Source organism: Larimichthys crocea, chromosome XVI (assembly GCF_000972845.2).
Source record: "Larimichthys crocea isolate SSNF chromosome XVI, L_crocea_2.0, whole genome shotgun sequence".
NCBI classification, from domain to species: domain Eukaryota; kingdom Metazoa; phylum Chordata; class Actinopteri; family Sciaenidae; genus Larimichthys; species Larimichthys crocea.
The window spans coordinates 7,243,256-7,258,351 of NC_040026.1; the positions used below are offsets into that span (position 1 = coordinate 7,243,256).

At 46.1% G+C, this 15,096-nt stretch overlaps 1 protein-coding gene across 5 annotated transcripts in view; it reads right to left on the minus strand.

The window, feature by feature from the left end:
- Window positions 1–3,570: 3,570 nt before the first annotated feature.
- Window positions 3,571–15,096, minus strand: part of rbfox3a (RNA binding fox-1 homolog 3a) — a 417,700-nt gene continuing 406,174 nt past the window's right edge. For 2 of the 5 annotated variants that reach the window (XR_003463942.1, XR_003463941.1), the window contains exons 14-15: window positions 3,870–4,150; window positions 3,572–3,773 (exon numbers count right to left, since the gene is read on the minus strand). The gene's annotated coding sequence lies outside the window, so the exon portion shown is untranslated. Of the gene's footprint in view, window positions 3,774–3,869; window positions 4,151–15,096 lie in introns of all 5 variants that reach the window. The other 3 variants (XR_003463938.1, XR_003463939.1, XR_003463940.1) reach the window with 3 other exon arrangements.

Here is a 15,096-nt window from a genome sequence, read left to right on the forward strand (position 1 = left end):
TTGGAGATGTTATTGTCAACATATTGTAGTCTGGAGACACAGATGTCTGTTTACGCAGATTGGAACGTCAACAACAAACTATCTATTATGACTAGGAAGGCAGCAATAGGTCTCTTCGACCCTGGCCACCACAGTGTTGAGATATGGTGGCACCTAGTCAAAGACAAACAATTAATACTGCCGAGGACCTCAAGGCCAACACGTGACCATGTGTTGCCTAAGGATAGAAAATTCCATAACAGTCCCTCTGTGAAGAGGAATGTATTCGGTGTGATGCCATTGGTATAAACTGAGGCAGTTGGGTCAGTGTAAATGAGCTTGATAAGTTGAATGAAGTTAGGGCCAAAACCAAACCTGCTGAGTGTATTAAAAAGATAATTCCACTCGACCCGATCAAATGCCTTTTCGGCAGAGAGCGATATTAGTGCTTCCGGGGACGGAGTGCTAGATTCAGTATAGATGATATTAAACAATCGTCTCAGGTTAAAGTAGGATTGCCTGCCCTGGACAAACCCAGTCTGGTCCTCTGAGATGATATGAGGAAGAATTGTCTCAAGCCGGAGTGCAATGACCTTTGAGAACACTTTACCGTTACAGTTTATTGACACATGGCCAAGGAGAACTAGAGACACTCTCAAAGTACACCTGAAGTGCTTGAGTCGGTCTCGCATTCTGATGAACTCATGCTGATGAACTCATGCTGGTGGTCACACTTTAAACCCTCATAGATGACGCCACAAATACTTTACGCCCAAAATAGTCAAAGGGAATGCCATGTTCGTGTTCACCTTCAACACATTCTAGTCTGGAGACACTGTTGTCTGTTCATGCTAATGGAACGTCAACAATTAGCTATCTATTATGTCTAGGAATGCAGCAACAGGCCTCTTCGACCCTGGCCACCACAGTGTTGAGATATGGTGGCACCTAGTCAAAGACAAACAATTAATACTGCAGAGGACCACAAGGCTCACACGTGACCTCGTGTAACCCAAAAAGAGAAAATTCCATAACAATGAGCAATCACGAGACTACTTATTCTTACACATGGAGGTAATAGGGAACAGGTGGACACAATCGGGAATCAGGGAAGACAATCAGACCGGTGATACATGAAGAAGGGCAAGTAACCTGAAACGAGAGGAGAGTTACCTTTCAAAATAAAACAGGAAATGACAAGACATGGAGCCAGAACAAAAACCCAGCTTGACTTCACCGCGGTGTGACAACTTCTGCCAATTGGAGCCAGTTTACCTGAACCTGGAGTGACAGGAAATTGTAGGATGTCAAGAAAAGTCAACAGTAATTGACAGTAATTTGCCCTACTACTTGCCTGAAGCTTACACAAGAACACATTCAGCAGTTATCGCCATTCAATTATATCCAATTATGAATAAATTATACAGCAAACAGGGGTGATGTAAATTGCAGCAGGCTTTCTCCCACCACTCTGTGTTGGATTGGCAAATTAGAAAATTGACATGGCTGATTTTGGAATGAGCTCCAGCAGTTTGCAGACAAACTACATTAATCTGTTGACCTCAGAGTATGAACATAAAAAGAGGGATTCAACAGTAATTTAAATCTATTATTATCCACTGGAACTTGACATTTATAAAGACTGTAGTGTGTGACCACATGGTAAACTGCAGTACACATGCAGTGGCAGCGGTGCAATGAACATGACTGATGGTGAACTATCTGAGTGTGTTTCTGTTTGTCTGGCATCTCTTAATAACACCACAAGATGGCTGACACATCTCCTCTGCCTCTGAAGAGACCATTTTAGTGGGGATTTATTTTGTTGAAATGAATTACCCAGTATAATTAAAAAAACTGTTTTTTTCCCCTCAACAAAACTATTTTGTTCAAACCCAAAGAAGCAATCCAAAATTAATTTACTGCACCACTGAGTAGTATTAATGCCAGTTCCTCCCCCCTGAGCCACCCATCCACATCCTCATCCCTTACAAGGGTTATGTGATGAGATGATGGGCTGTGTGTTGTAACATGGGATGTTCCCCATGTAATCATCAGGGGCAGAACAATACACAGAGGACCATGGGTATTAGCTCTAATAGACTGCCCTGTGGGGGACTGCAGCAGTTGTCTGACAGGTTGTGTTGTGTGTCTCCATGTGTGTCTGTGGAGCTTCATTTTTTTGTGGTGGGAGTTTCATTTACGACCGGTAAATGTGTGATACTAACTTATTGACTTAGAATGTTGAAGCTGTATTACTAATTTAATTTATCAACCAGTGAATGAATGAATCAGTCAATCAGCCCAAATCAAACAAGCATCTTCATGTAGGATTGTGATGTGTATGGAAAATTGGTCTGTGATTGCCAAGCCCTGATTGGTCCCAGGTGAGGAGGTGTGACCACCAGACTCGAAGTTTCCTGGAAGTGTGCAAGATCCTGATTAGAGCGGCACCTCCACGACCCACCAATCAGAGGAATCTCATGAATCAATGATATTTAAACCAGGACTGCCCAACCATTGGGATGGCTTGTGTGTCACGCGGTGAGGTCAAGCTGGGTTTTTGTTCTGTCTCGTCATTTCCTGTTTTATTTTGATATTTACCTGCCCTCTCGTTTCAGGTCACTTGCCCTTCCTCATGTGTCACCGGTCTGATTGTCTTCCCCGCCCCGATTGTTTCCACCTGTTCCCTATGTAACCCTGTGTATATATTGTCTGCGTCTCCCTTTGTCTTGCGCCAGAGTGTTTTGTTCATCCCCAACCAGTATTTTCCATAGTCCTTGTTCTACCTTGCTTCCCCACGTTGTGTGTGCCTTTAGTCTTTTGCCTCCACGTGAGTGTTTTTTTTTTTTTTTTGTAAATTCTGTAGTTTATGGTTGTTTTTCTGTTCAGTTTTATAGCAGTCTTGGCTTTTCTCCTCCCTTTGCGGAGTGATTTTCTGTTGACCTTTTCCTCTTTGCTTTTGGTTTTGTTTTCTAGGATAATTTTCATAGTCTGTACTTTGTGTCACTCAGTGTTGGAGTTATCCAAATAAAGTTCCATCCAGTTGGTAAAGTATCTGCATTTGAGTCCTCCTTTAGTCCAGGTCTGACATTGTGATTTGTGTTGAGCTCACCTCGTTGATAATCGGATATCGGAAACTACTGTAGATTCTGTATGTTGTAAGTATATCTATGGAGGCTTTCGTTGTTATATAGGTACTGGGCTTAGTTTAATTTTCAGTGATTTACACTCATGTTTAGAAATATTTCTGTTAGAAATTCTAGGTTTTAAGGGTGCTGTTTTGTGTTTTTTGCGTCGAGAATAAAGTCATAAATTTACAAGAATAAAGTCATAATATTGTAACCCCGTTGTTAAAATGAGGCCATGGAGCATTTTGTGGAATTGTACTTCAGTGTAGGTTTCACAAACAAGGAGATACTTCATCTTTTGGCACATCAGCATCATATTGTCAAAAGTATCAGGACTTTAAAAAGAATGCTTTTTTTCATTCAAAGGTCTGTATATAAGACATGTCTGCACACTGAAATAAATGCATAAATCCATACACATCAAATGAATGGATGCAGTAGCCTCCCTGCAGCTTGTATACACACAGTATACAGTACAATCATTACAACCTCATAAACAGTGACATTCTTCACACAGCCATGATGTAAAAAGTGGTTATTAATAGGGGTTGTATGGCTCACCTTGTGATAGGCGCTGATAGATTTCAGAGGAAGACTCTGGAGTCATGGACTGAGCCAGGCCATTTTGCCACAACATTGCTGACAGTCAGCATTGCAGACCATCTGAAATCATAAGATGAGGACTATTAAACCAATCAATGCACATCACAAGCAATGTACAGTGTTCATCAAGTGACAATATCAAAAAGTTATGTTCACCTGAACATTAATGCTGTGAAAGGATTTCCTATTCACAAAATCCACCTCATGGGCACCTGAGGAGGATTTTATCCTGATGAGTGTGCAGTCCAGTGTGGTGTGTTTAGGCTGGGGGTTGGGCTCTATGTGCTCTCTTTGCAGAGATGGGTGTGGTTTGCTGTGGAGCTGACTGCGCACACCTGCATCAGATCATCATCGTCTTCTCAAGCAGTATTTAGAGGCTGGCCTCCTGCATGCTCACTGCCAGATTGTGACCGCATCTTGGTAGACCATCCAGGCTCCTAGAGAAAATGTTATGAGATTTTTCCAATTATTCACCTAAATTTTCTGTCTGCAGACTCCAGCTCTTCGCCCTCCTTGTCATCTGGCTACCGCACCCTTCAGCCCTGGCCTAAACCCCTCCATGCCTTCCACCACCCTCGTTCCCTCGATGACAGTTAACTTTATTTATCCCCAAAGGAAACTCTGTGAAGTCAGTGAGCTTGGGTCCTTTCAAAGGTGCTATATAAATGAAATAATTATTGTTAGCTCATCTATTTATCAACGAGTTATACTGTCTGATGGAGTTACATTTACACAATTTCACTCATATCTGCAGTCCATTTTATTTAAGAATTAAATTGATTTATAATCAGAGTATTATTACTATTTGGATTGTAATTGTGATGTTTCAGCGGAGTGGTGAGTGTGTAATTGTGCACTACTTACGCATTCAGGCAGGCAGCAATGCTTTGCCACATTGAGCTGGGACATAATATAATAATGCACTACATGCTTCCAACCAAATCAAAATCTAACCTCCACACTGATACCTTTCTATGTCTTATGTCTAACTTAGGTCTCTTCAAATTTCTGCACTCTGCTATATCCTACAGTGACGGTGAACAATGGCTAACTTGAATTGTGGCTTCATTTAAAAAAAAAATGCATTTTGGTGCCCCCAATCCCCACTACCACATTTCCCCACCAATTGTGCCTCATCACCACCCACTTATTCTACAGTATAGATATGGATAGCAAACTTATTTGATGTTGCTTGAACAACAGGCTGTGTTCCACAGTGTGCCATGGGTGGCTAAATGAAATTAAAACTATAAATAGATGATTTTGATTTAAATGTACTACCAATAAATCGCCATCGCCGGCAACGCCACCTAGGTTAAAAAGAGCCCTGGGGTCCGTTTCACAAAGCAGGTTTATTGAAAACTCAGAGTTTGTTAACCCTGGAATCACGGAAACTCAGAGTTTTCCGTTTCACAAAGGAGGGTCAGTCAAACCCGAGAGAGAGGGTTAACTCTAACCTGTTTCACAAAGTGAGGTAACTTAACCTCGAGCTCAGTTGCCATAGTAACATACTCCGTGAATCTAACCTGGTCGGGACCAGGTTTTCCTGAAGAAACCCTGAGTTTCTCTCGGTCTCCGCCCACTTTCAGAGCCACATACTTAATTTGATTTCCTCATTCCTGCGCTGTCAGAACGTCCTCTAGTTCCAGAAGGCAACGTTTGAACATGGCGTGTCCTTTTAATCACGATCCTGTGGACGAAGGTGCAGCAATCCTGCGCAGGGAATTATATATCTGTCGGCAGAGAGTACTCAGACCACGCATAGATATTTCAGCCCTCCCGGACAATTTTCTTTTTGAGCGGTACAGTGTTACTTCACAGTCTATAATTTACATACACAACCTCATCCGTCCGCACATTGCAAACATCACGAGTCGCAGTCATGCGCTCACATCGCAGCAGATTGTGTGTGTGGCGCTGCGTTTTTTTGCCAATGGCAGTTTCTTGTATAACATCGGAGATGCTGAGCACTTGAGTAAGGCAACTGTATGCAGGGCCATCAGAAGAGTCTGCCTCGCCCTGAAAAGACTTTTACCTATATTTGTTGTCTTCCCTGGACACAAACCTGTCAGGGCCATTAAGGAAGAGTTCCACAGGATCGCAGGTGAAGGATGTAGAGATCTGTTGAATTCCTTTAATATCAGGCTGTATTATGACATTGTGCTGCCACCTCAGACTTGAATTAGTAATTTTTATTATTTTTATTTGTTTTAGGATTTCCCAATGTGATTGGCTGCATAGATGGTACGCACATTCCCATCACGGCTCCCTCACATAATGAGGCTGATTATGTGAATAGGAAGTCCATTCACAGCATTAATGTGCAGGTACATGTAGACTAAGAAGTTTCACTGTGTTAAGCACTTCCTCATAATTTAATTTATCTGTCATTCTCTGCACTGTCAAGATCATATGTGATGCTGCACACATAATCTCCAATGTGGAGGCCCCGTCCACCTGCCAGCTATGCAGGATGGCCGAGCGGTCAGAGACACGATTTGTACTAATCACTTTTGAGTTTAAAGCACCACCACAAATAAAAACATGAGGCACATTTCAGTTGGTCTTCTTTATTTCCTACAAATACAAAAGCTAGTTAAGTTAATGTTCCAATAGTTAACATTGACATAATTGACATGTGACCATGCACCCACCTTTAATTTATGTTCCAGTATTTGGATTTCCAAATCTGCTTTTTTAATCTGGCGGTCGAGGTATAGCATTTCTTTATCGGTCTTCTGGATTTTTTTTAGGAGGTGAATTTTATAAATTTCTTTTACTGGTAACTGGGAATACATAAAGAGGACATAAAATTAACCTGTTGCACATGAATTCCACACAATAAATCTCTGGAGTTTCATGAACAGCTGTCTCACTGTGTCAATCTCTGCAGTTGAGGTCAGGGGAGTCTCCTGCTGCTGCCCAGCCCCAGGCTTCATTGTTTAATACAATATAAAGAAGACATTTTTGAGTGTTAAAAGAGCATTATGGAAGGGATCAAAGAAGTTCAGAGTCAAGTCATGCAGATGTCTGACCTGTTTGAACAATGTTTTTATATTTCATCTTAAGTGGCTGCCAAGTGCGCTTCTCCCCCGCCGGATTGCACCTACATGAAATAAATTAATAGGCTCCATTCATGCAATTTGCCCTTCAATAGTTATTGTGATTGCAAAATATTACATTTAAACTTACGCATTGACCCGAGCAGCAATGCTCTCCCATGCCCTCTCCCTCTCTTTAGCAGCCGCTGCAGTGTTGCACTTCTTTCTAAAGACATGCTCATATTCTCCATATGCAGTCATTAATATTTCCAATTCTATTGGGGTGAAAAATGCTGCCCTCTTTCTGTCAGTTTCCATGTTCAATCATCGAATCTGGGCTCCATTGATGCTGGCTTTATATGTCTGTGGAGCTCAAGTTTAACTCCAGGTTAAACTACTCTGAGTTGATTAAACCAACTCAAATCAGCTGTTGTGAAACCGAAAACTCAGAGTTTCCTATCTCAGAGTAGATCAACTCAGAGTTCAGGATTTGACTCAGAGTTTGTTGAACCTGCTTTGTGAAACAGACCCCAGGACTCTACCGGGTAAGGCTACACGGGTTCTTTAAAATCAGGGGTAAACAAAGCAAAAACTCTGGGTTTTAAAAAGGTCCAAGATTTATTGAACACAGAATACTTTCCGAGAATTAAAAATGACCCACCTTGTGTCCTGCGACCACCATCCTCTGCCTCTGTCCGAGGCGTTTGGGGACCATTGACCAAGTATTTTACATTGTGCACTAAAAATTAGTTTTTTTTAGTGAAAGAGCAGCCTTATATTGGTGATCATTGAAGGCTCAATGAAATAGCAATTTTAGAATTAATATTTTCCTGGCATAATCTTAAACCCCCAATTTTAAATATAAACAGGAAGTAGTAAATTTTCAAAATAAAAGACAAAAACCTAGGACAAGACAAATCCTCACCGCAGTGTGACAAACTACTAAGCAGAGTTTCTTTATTCCCTAGTCATGCAAGAGGCATTGGACAGACCAATTGGAGGCAGTCTGCACTACATGATGCAGTCTGGAGCACATTCTAAGACATCACAGTTGATGTCACTGAGGACATCATTGGATTCAGTGAGTCTGTGGTGGAATTAATTTGTGAAATAACAGAAGTAACTGTACCAAAAACAACAGTTCCATTCCACAACCCTAAATCATTGATTATTAGAACCATAAATTCACACGCTGCAGCCTACAAATTAGGTTGGGCAGGCACACCTATCAACCTTCATCTTTAACACTAGAGCCCCTCAGGGTGTGTTTTGAGTCCCTTGCTGTACTCCCTATAAATAGAATGAAGAGGTTAATGGTAAATGGATTGTACTTATATATCGCCTTTATGGTCTTCTGACCACTCAAATTGCTTTTCACTACATATCTCATTCACCCATTCACCTCCATTCATGCACTGATGGCATTGGCTGCCATGCAGATCAGTTTTTAGGAGCTAACCATTCACACACAGATGAAGAAGAACACAGCAGTCTTAGTCTAAGGTGAATTACGCCTTCTGTAACATTAAAAGGTTGGTGACCTCAGACGCTTGATGCTCCTCTCAAATACTGAGGAATTTCTACTCTTCATTACTGAGAGCATTATGGTGTGGAACATCAATGTCTGCTACAGAAACACTGAACAAGATGGCCCTGCAAAAAGTAGCTGAACATACTAGGTGGTGCAATAGGTGGTGCTTTACCCTGCCTAATGGACATCTATACCAAACTTTTAAAAAATAAGGCTTGGGGAATCATTAAGGATCCCAATCACCTGGATAATGGCCTTTTCTTTCTGCTACAGTGAAGAAGAAGGTTCCGGATACAATAGGCCATTACTTATTAACTATTATTATTGTTACTTATTCAGTTTCATTAAGAATGTATAACAGGAGCTCACAGAAGTACATGTCACTATAATTATTCTTTTATGATTACTGTATATGTCAAAGTTAATTGAATTTAAAAAGAAAAAAATATTTGTGTTTGCACACTGCAGCTGAACATAGTGCAAAATGTCTCAGAACATTGAAGGAGAAAAAGGAAAACACAGTTATCATGGTAATTCCAGTTTCCAATATCCGGGCCTTCAGCAGAGTTCCATTTACCAAACAGACAACTCCAATCAGTAACCCTGCGATGTGGTCCTTCCACTATTTTCTGCTGTAGAGTTAAATGACTTTCCACAGACGACAGAGAAAGCTGCTAAAACAGTAACATTTATAGTCTTGGACAGTGACTACAGTAGGGATTATTTAGTACACAATGGAAGGTGATGACAGAGTGCTGCAGAAGAGGATCAATGCTGTGAGATGTACAAGACAATTCTTTTTCTCTGTCTGTGTGTCAGTGCAGTGTTTCTTGTGTTGTGTGTGTTCCCTGGTTGCGGTGATGGGAGTGAAACAGCTGGGGTGTGCCACATCATCCCTATCTCTCTTTCTCTGGAGCTAACATCCATCTAACATCCATCCAAGATCAGAAGCCAGTGGGTAGACTGTGATGTGACTGTATATGTGTACATATAAGAGGTGAAAAATATTAATATTTGTATCCAAAAGTCCATCAGACACATACCTGCCTGCCTAAGTTGCACTCTATCTAACTTAAATAACCTAGTTAAGAATAGGAGTGAAGCTACAATGGTCAGGTCCTCTGCACCATTGAGCAATATCTGACACCATGTAATAGAAATAGAAAATAAATAAAATTGTTGGTTTATTTAAATAAAGAAGTTTTCGGTGTTTGAACTGCAAAATGTTTTAAGGATAAAAGATGAGATGCTACTTCTGATTGAAAGAAAGTTGGTAAGAGGCTATGATGGGCACTGGCTATATGTAACCCTGACCTTAACCTGTATGTATATATACAGAATATTTTTTCTAGCATTAATGAGAGAATGTAATGAGATCTAAATTGTTATCATTGCTAGACGCACTCACTTTACATATAGTGATGCATGCTTTGTTTATTTAAATAATAAGAGCAAGATGACAGACTCAGCAAAACTTAGTTCACATTGTGAATCATCATTAATTCTGTTTTACGGATATGAAACAGGACAAAATTCTCCAGCAAACACTTCATGTAAATCCATATGCACTGAGCTCCCTGTTTAGAGACTGATTCAAAAACACTCATAATGAAAACATATAATGTGTTTATTTTGATGTCTCTGAACAGACAATTCAATTCAGTTCAATTCAGCAATTGTAGTGAAACAGGGTTTTATAAACCGGGTTCGGGAATTAGGGCCACGCCTCGTACTCGTTCAATTTCCGTTCTCCGTGTACTTAAGCACCCCCTCTTCCTCCCGCTCCTTCTTCGACGCCTCTGTCACATCCGCATCGTGGATGAGACACTCGCCCTTAATGCTTCCGACAGCGACCTGCTCGAAGAGATCTCCAACACTCCCGAAGTGCCCGAAACATCTCCGTCGCCGGTAATCCCCGCCGGGCAGCCACCACGGCCGCGCTCCGTCGTCCAGATCCGCCGGCGTCTGAGATCATCCATCTCGGACAGCTCCAATGCCATCGGGCCTTCTCCACCTCACGGGCCCAGGGGGAGATCCCGTCTCCGTCGCCCGTCAGACACCGGCGACTCCAGACGCTCCTCTCCAACCCGATCCAAACGCGCCAGCGACCGGCAGAACCGCCGCGAGGCGACTTCACCCGGGCAACACGCCGCGCGCCCTCCAGCCACAGGCATAGCCGACTAGACAGTCGCCAGCCTGAAACGGTCTCTCACTCATCATAACATCCCTTTCCACCACTCCGACAGAAAGGCCACACTTTTCCGCCAATCTTCGAAACTTTCTCCACAACTCCACGAGCCGAACACCACTTCCGGGTCGCCGTCGCCACGACGATGACGTCACGCCACCGTCTTCGGCTCGCCCCTCCCATTCAGCCCTTACACAGGGCCAGGTCGTATCGAACCGCACTCTCTCGGTTCCCGCCTCCCACTCCTCCTCTACTGTCCCCCAAGCTTCACTCTTTCCCCGTGCACATGCATCCCATCATCCCATCATCCCTCCCTCTTCTTTCAATCCTAGCCTTTCTATTCCTCCCTCCACAGCTACTGCAGCCCCGCCGGCACCCATCCAGACCGCTGCAGCCTCCACAGCGACCCATGGCGGCACGTCCAGTCAAACCCCCCTTTTTTCCTCCTGCCCCCCCCATAACCCTCATGTCACCAGCATTTCTGTTCCCAACTTGAATGCCCCCCTTCTCTCCACAGCTCCCCCTCCAGCAGGCTCCTGCTCCCTCCCTCTCTATCCCCCCCTGCCTTCCAACCACTCTCTAGCCACAGCCACACCTCCAGCACGCCCCACGGCGTCTCCAAGACCATCCCCGGTGTCATCCGCCCTCAGACAGCAGATTCTTTCCGGTAGTTACGTCAATCTAGCCCAACTCATTCACCCATCCACATACAACCCCCACATCCCCAGGGAACCGCAAACAGCCCTGGGCACCTTCCAACTCAAACAACCACTAACCACTCACTCCAAGAGCTCACAGCTCCCGAATTCACCCTTGCCTTCTCCCTGTACTGCGACGTGATCTGTTCAGCTTTCCCCGACCGCAGGTCAGAGCTGGACGACTACCTGTCCCTCATTATCGACCTAGCTTCGCGGTTCGGCGGCAACGGTTTCTATTCTCACCACATTCTGTTCGCATCCCAAGCCGCCGAGCGCCTCCATCAATTTAACCAGGGCACTCACTGGGGCACCCTCGACATAGAGCTTTACTGCCGCACCTTCGCAGCACGTCCATCCCTCCACTGCGATCAGTGCGGCGCACCATCACATCCGGCCACCACTTGCTCCATCACCCCACTCCTCGAACCCTCTCCTCGTACCTAACCGGCTGGAATTGCTTCAAAGCTTCCACGCCTCACATAACCCGCCATTCCCTACACTAGACGTCCTCATCTTCACCAATTTCATCACATTCGCCCATTCAATCCAAAAAATCTAATCGTCCACCATACAAGCTTACCTCAGTGGAATTAACTTCCTCTTTGAAATATTTTTGGGGTCTCCATGCCCCGCCTCGGCTCACGCCCACATCAACACGCTCCTCAAAGGCCTTCGCAAGGCCGAACCTCGCCCTACGCCGAAGCACTCCCCCTCACTTCCGATCTCCTAGCCCGCCGCATCATAACCCTCCGCAAAGGCTACTTATCCATAAGCACAGACAAAGCCCTAGAATCCATGTTCCTCCTGGTATTCTTCGGCTTCTTACGCTGCTCCGAGTTCGCAGCTTCCACTCTGCTTGACGATCCATCACGTCATGCATCATTACGCGACATCTCCGTCCTCTCCTCCGATACCCTAATATACTTCCTCAAACGCGGTAAAACCAACCAGTCCGGGCAACCTCAACCAGTCTACCTCATTCGACTGAGTTCGCCCTCGAGCCCATACGAACCCGTTCTCAATTACATCAACTCCCGCCTAGCCTGCCAAGCTTCCCCCCTAGACCCTCTGTTCATTTCAGAGACCGGCAGAGTAGCCACGCGCTCCCGGTTCCACCGGCAGAGTAGCCACGCACTCCCGGTTCGATCCGGCATTCCCCCGGAGCTGTACTCGGGGCACTCCCTCCGCGTCGGAGCAGCCTCCACCGCTTCCGGACGGGGCATACCTGACAATGTCACCAAAACACTCGGCCACTGGGCCTCGACCACGTACCTAGCCTACGTCCGCAATGACTTGAACGACATTCGAAATGTGCACGTGCCTCTCTTCACATGAAGTTTTCTCTTGGGGCTCTAATCCTAGAGTCGCAGAGAGACGGTTCCCCCACTCAGAGTCTCCATCCCCAGGTTCCTTCCAGGATTCCTCCGGTCAACCTCAGGACCACTCTGCCGATGGTCCCGCCGCATCCCACCTTCCCTTCAACCCTCATCCCCCTCGCCTTTCCTCCCCTCATCCCTCGACTCTCATCCCTACATCCCTCATCCCTCGACTCTCATCCCTTCATCCCTCATCCCTCGACTTTCATCCCTCCATCCCTCATCCCTTCATCCCTCATCCTCCGACCCCCATCCCTTCATCCCTCATCCCCCTCGCCTTTCCTCCCCTCACCCCTCATCCCTCGACCCCCATCCCTTCATCCCTCATCCCTTGACCCCTCATCCCTTCATCCCTTCATCCCTCGACCCCTCATCCCTTCATCCCTCGCCCTAACATCCCTCATCCCTTCATCCCTCGAACCCTCTAATCCTCTCTTTCCCTAAACCCTCCCACAGCATACCACCCACGCTTCCCGATCGTCACTCGTAATAAACATGTTCAAACTTCATCTGTACGGGCGTGGTCCTTGTTAGTGAAATGTTATGTGTGTGTGTGCGTGTGTGCTTGAAGATATATGTAAACTTGCATCTCTGTAATAAGGTTTCTCCCATTTTATTATTAATATTCCAGACATACCTGAACAATGTAAAAATTGTGTATGGATAAAACCGAACAGGAAAATAACTTGCTATGCCCCTTCTCTCCACAGCTCCCCCTCCCGCGGCTCCTGCTCCCTCCCTCTCTATCCCCCCCTCCTTCCAACCACTCTCTAGCCACAGCCACACCTCCAGCACGCCCCACGGCGTCTCCAAGACCATCCCCGGTGCCCCCCTCAGACAGCAGATCTTTCCGGTAGTTACGTCAATTAGCCAACTCATTCACCATCAATCATCCTCACCTTATCCACCCACTACCCCACCCATCCCATTCCGGAACTGCAAACAGCCCTGGGCACCTTCCAACTCAAACACCACTAACCACTCACTCCTCCCCAGCTCACAGCTCCCCAAATTCACCCTTGCCTTCTCCCTGTACTGCGACGTGATCTGTTCAGCTTTCCCCGACCGCAGGTTCAGAGCTGGACGACTACCTGTCCCTCATTATCGACCTCAGCTTTGCGGTTCGGCGGCAACGGTTTCTATTCTTACCACATTTGTTCGCATCCCAAGCGCCGAGCGCCTCCATCAATTTAACCAGGGCACTCACTGGGGCACCCTCGACATTAGAGCTTTACTGCCGCCACCTTCGCAGCCCGTCCATCCCTCCACTGCGTATCAGTGCGGCGCACACATCACATCCGGCCACCACTTGCTCCATCACCCCACTCTCGCACCCTCTCCTCGTACCTAACCGGCTGGAATCGCTTCAAGCTTTCCACGCCTCACATAACCCGCCATTCCCTACACTAGACGTCCTCATCTTCACCAATTTCATCACATTCGCCCATTCAATCCAAAAAATCTAATCGTCCACCATACAAGCTTACCTCAGTGGAATTAACTTCCTCTTTGAAATATTTTTGGGGTCTCCATGCCCGCCTCGCTACGCCCACTCAACACGCTCCTCAAAGGCCTTCGCAAGGCCGAACCTCGCCCTACGCCGAAGCACCCCCTCACTTTCCGATCTCCTAGCCCGCCGCATCATAACCCTCCGCAAAAGGCTACTTATCCATAAGCACAGACAAAGCCTAGAATCCATGTTCCTCCTGGTATTCTTCGGCTTCTTACGCTGCTCCGAGTTCACACTTCCACTCTGCTTGACGATCCCATCACGTCATGCATCATTTACCGACATCTCCGTCCTTCCTCGATACCCTAATATACTTCCTTCAAACGCGGTAAAACCAAACCATGTCGGGCAACCTCAACCAGTCTACCTCATTCGACTGAGTTCGCCCTCTGCCCATACGCAAAACCCTCGTTCTCAATTACATCAACTCCCGCCTAGCCTGCCAAGCTCCCCCTAGACCCTTGTTCATTTCAGAGACCGAGCGTAAGTCACGCGCTTCCCGGTTCCACCGGGCAGAGTAGCCACGCGCTCCCGGTTCGATCCGGCATTCCCCCGAGCTGTACTCGGGGCACTCCCTCCGCGTCGGAGCAGCCTCCACCGCTTCGGACGGGGCATACCTGACAATGTCACCAAAACACTCGGCCACTGGGCCTCGACCACGTACCTAGCCATCGCCGCAATGACTTGAACGACATTCGAATGTGCACGTGCCTCCTCTCACATGAAGTTTTCTCTTGGGGGCTAATCCTAGAGTCGCAGAGAGACGGTTCCCCCCATCTCAGATCTCCATCCCCAGGTTCCTTCCGGATTCCTCGCGGTCAACCTCAGGACCACTCTGCGGCTGGTCCGCCGCATCCCACCTTCCTTCAACCCTCATCCCCCTCGCCTTTCCTCCCTCATCCCTCGACTCTCATCCTACATCCCTCTCCCTCGACTCTCATCCCTTCATCCCTCATCCCTCGGACTCTCATCCCTTCATCCCTCATCCCTCGACTCTCATCCCTTCATCCCTCCATCCCTCATCCCTTCATCCCTCATC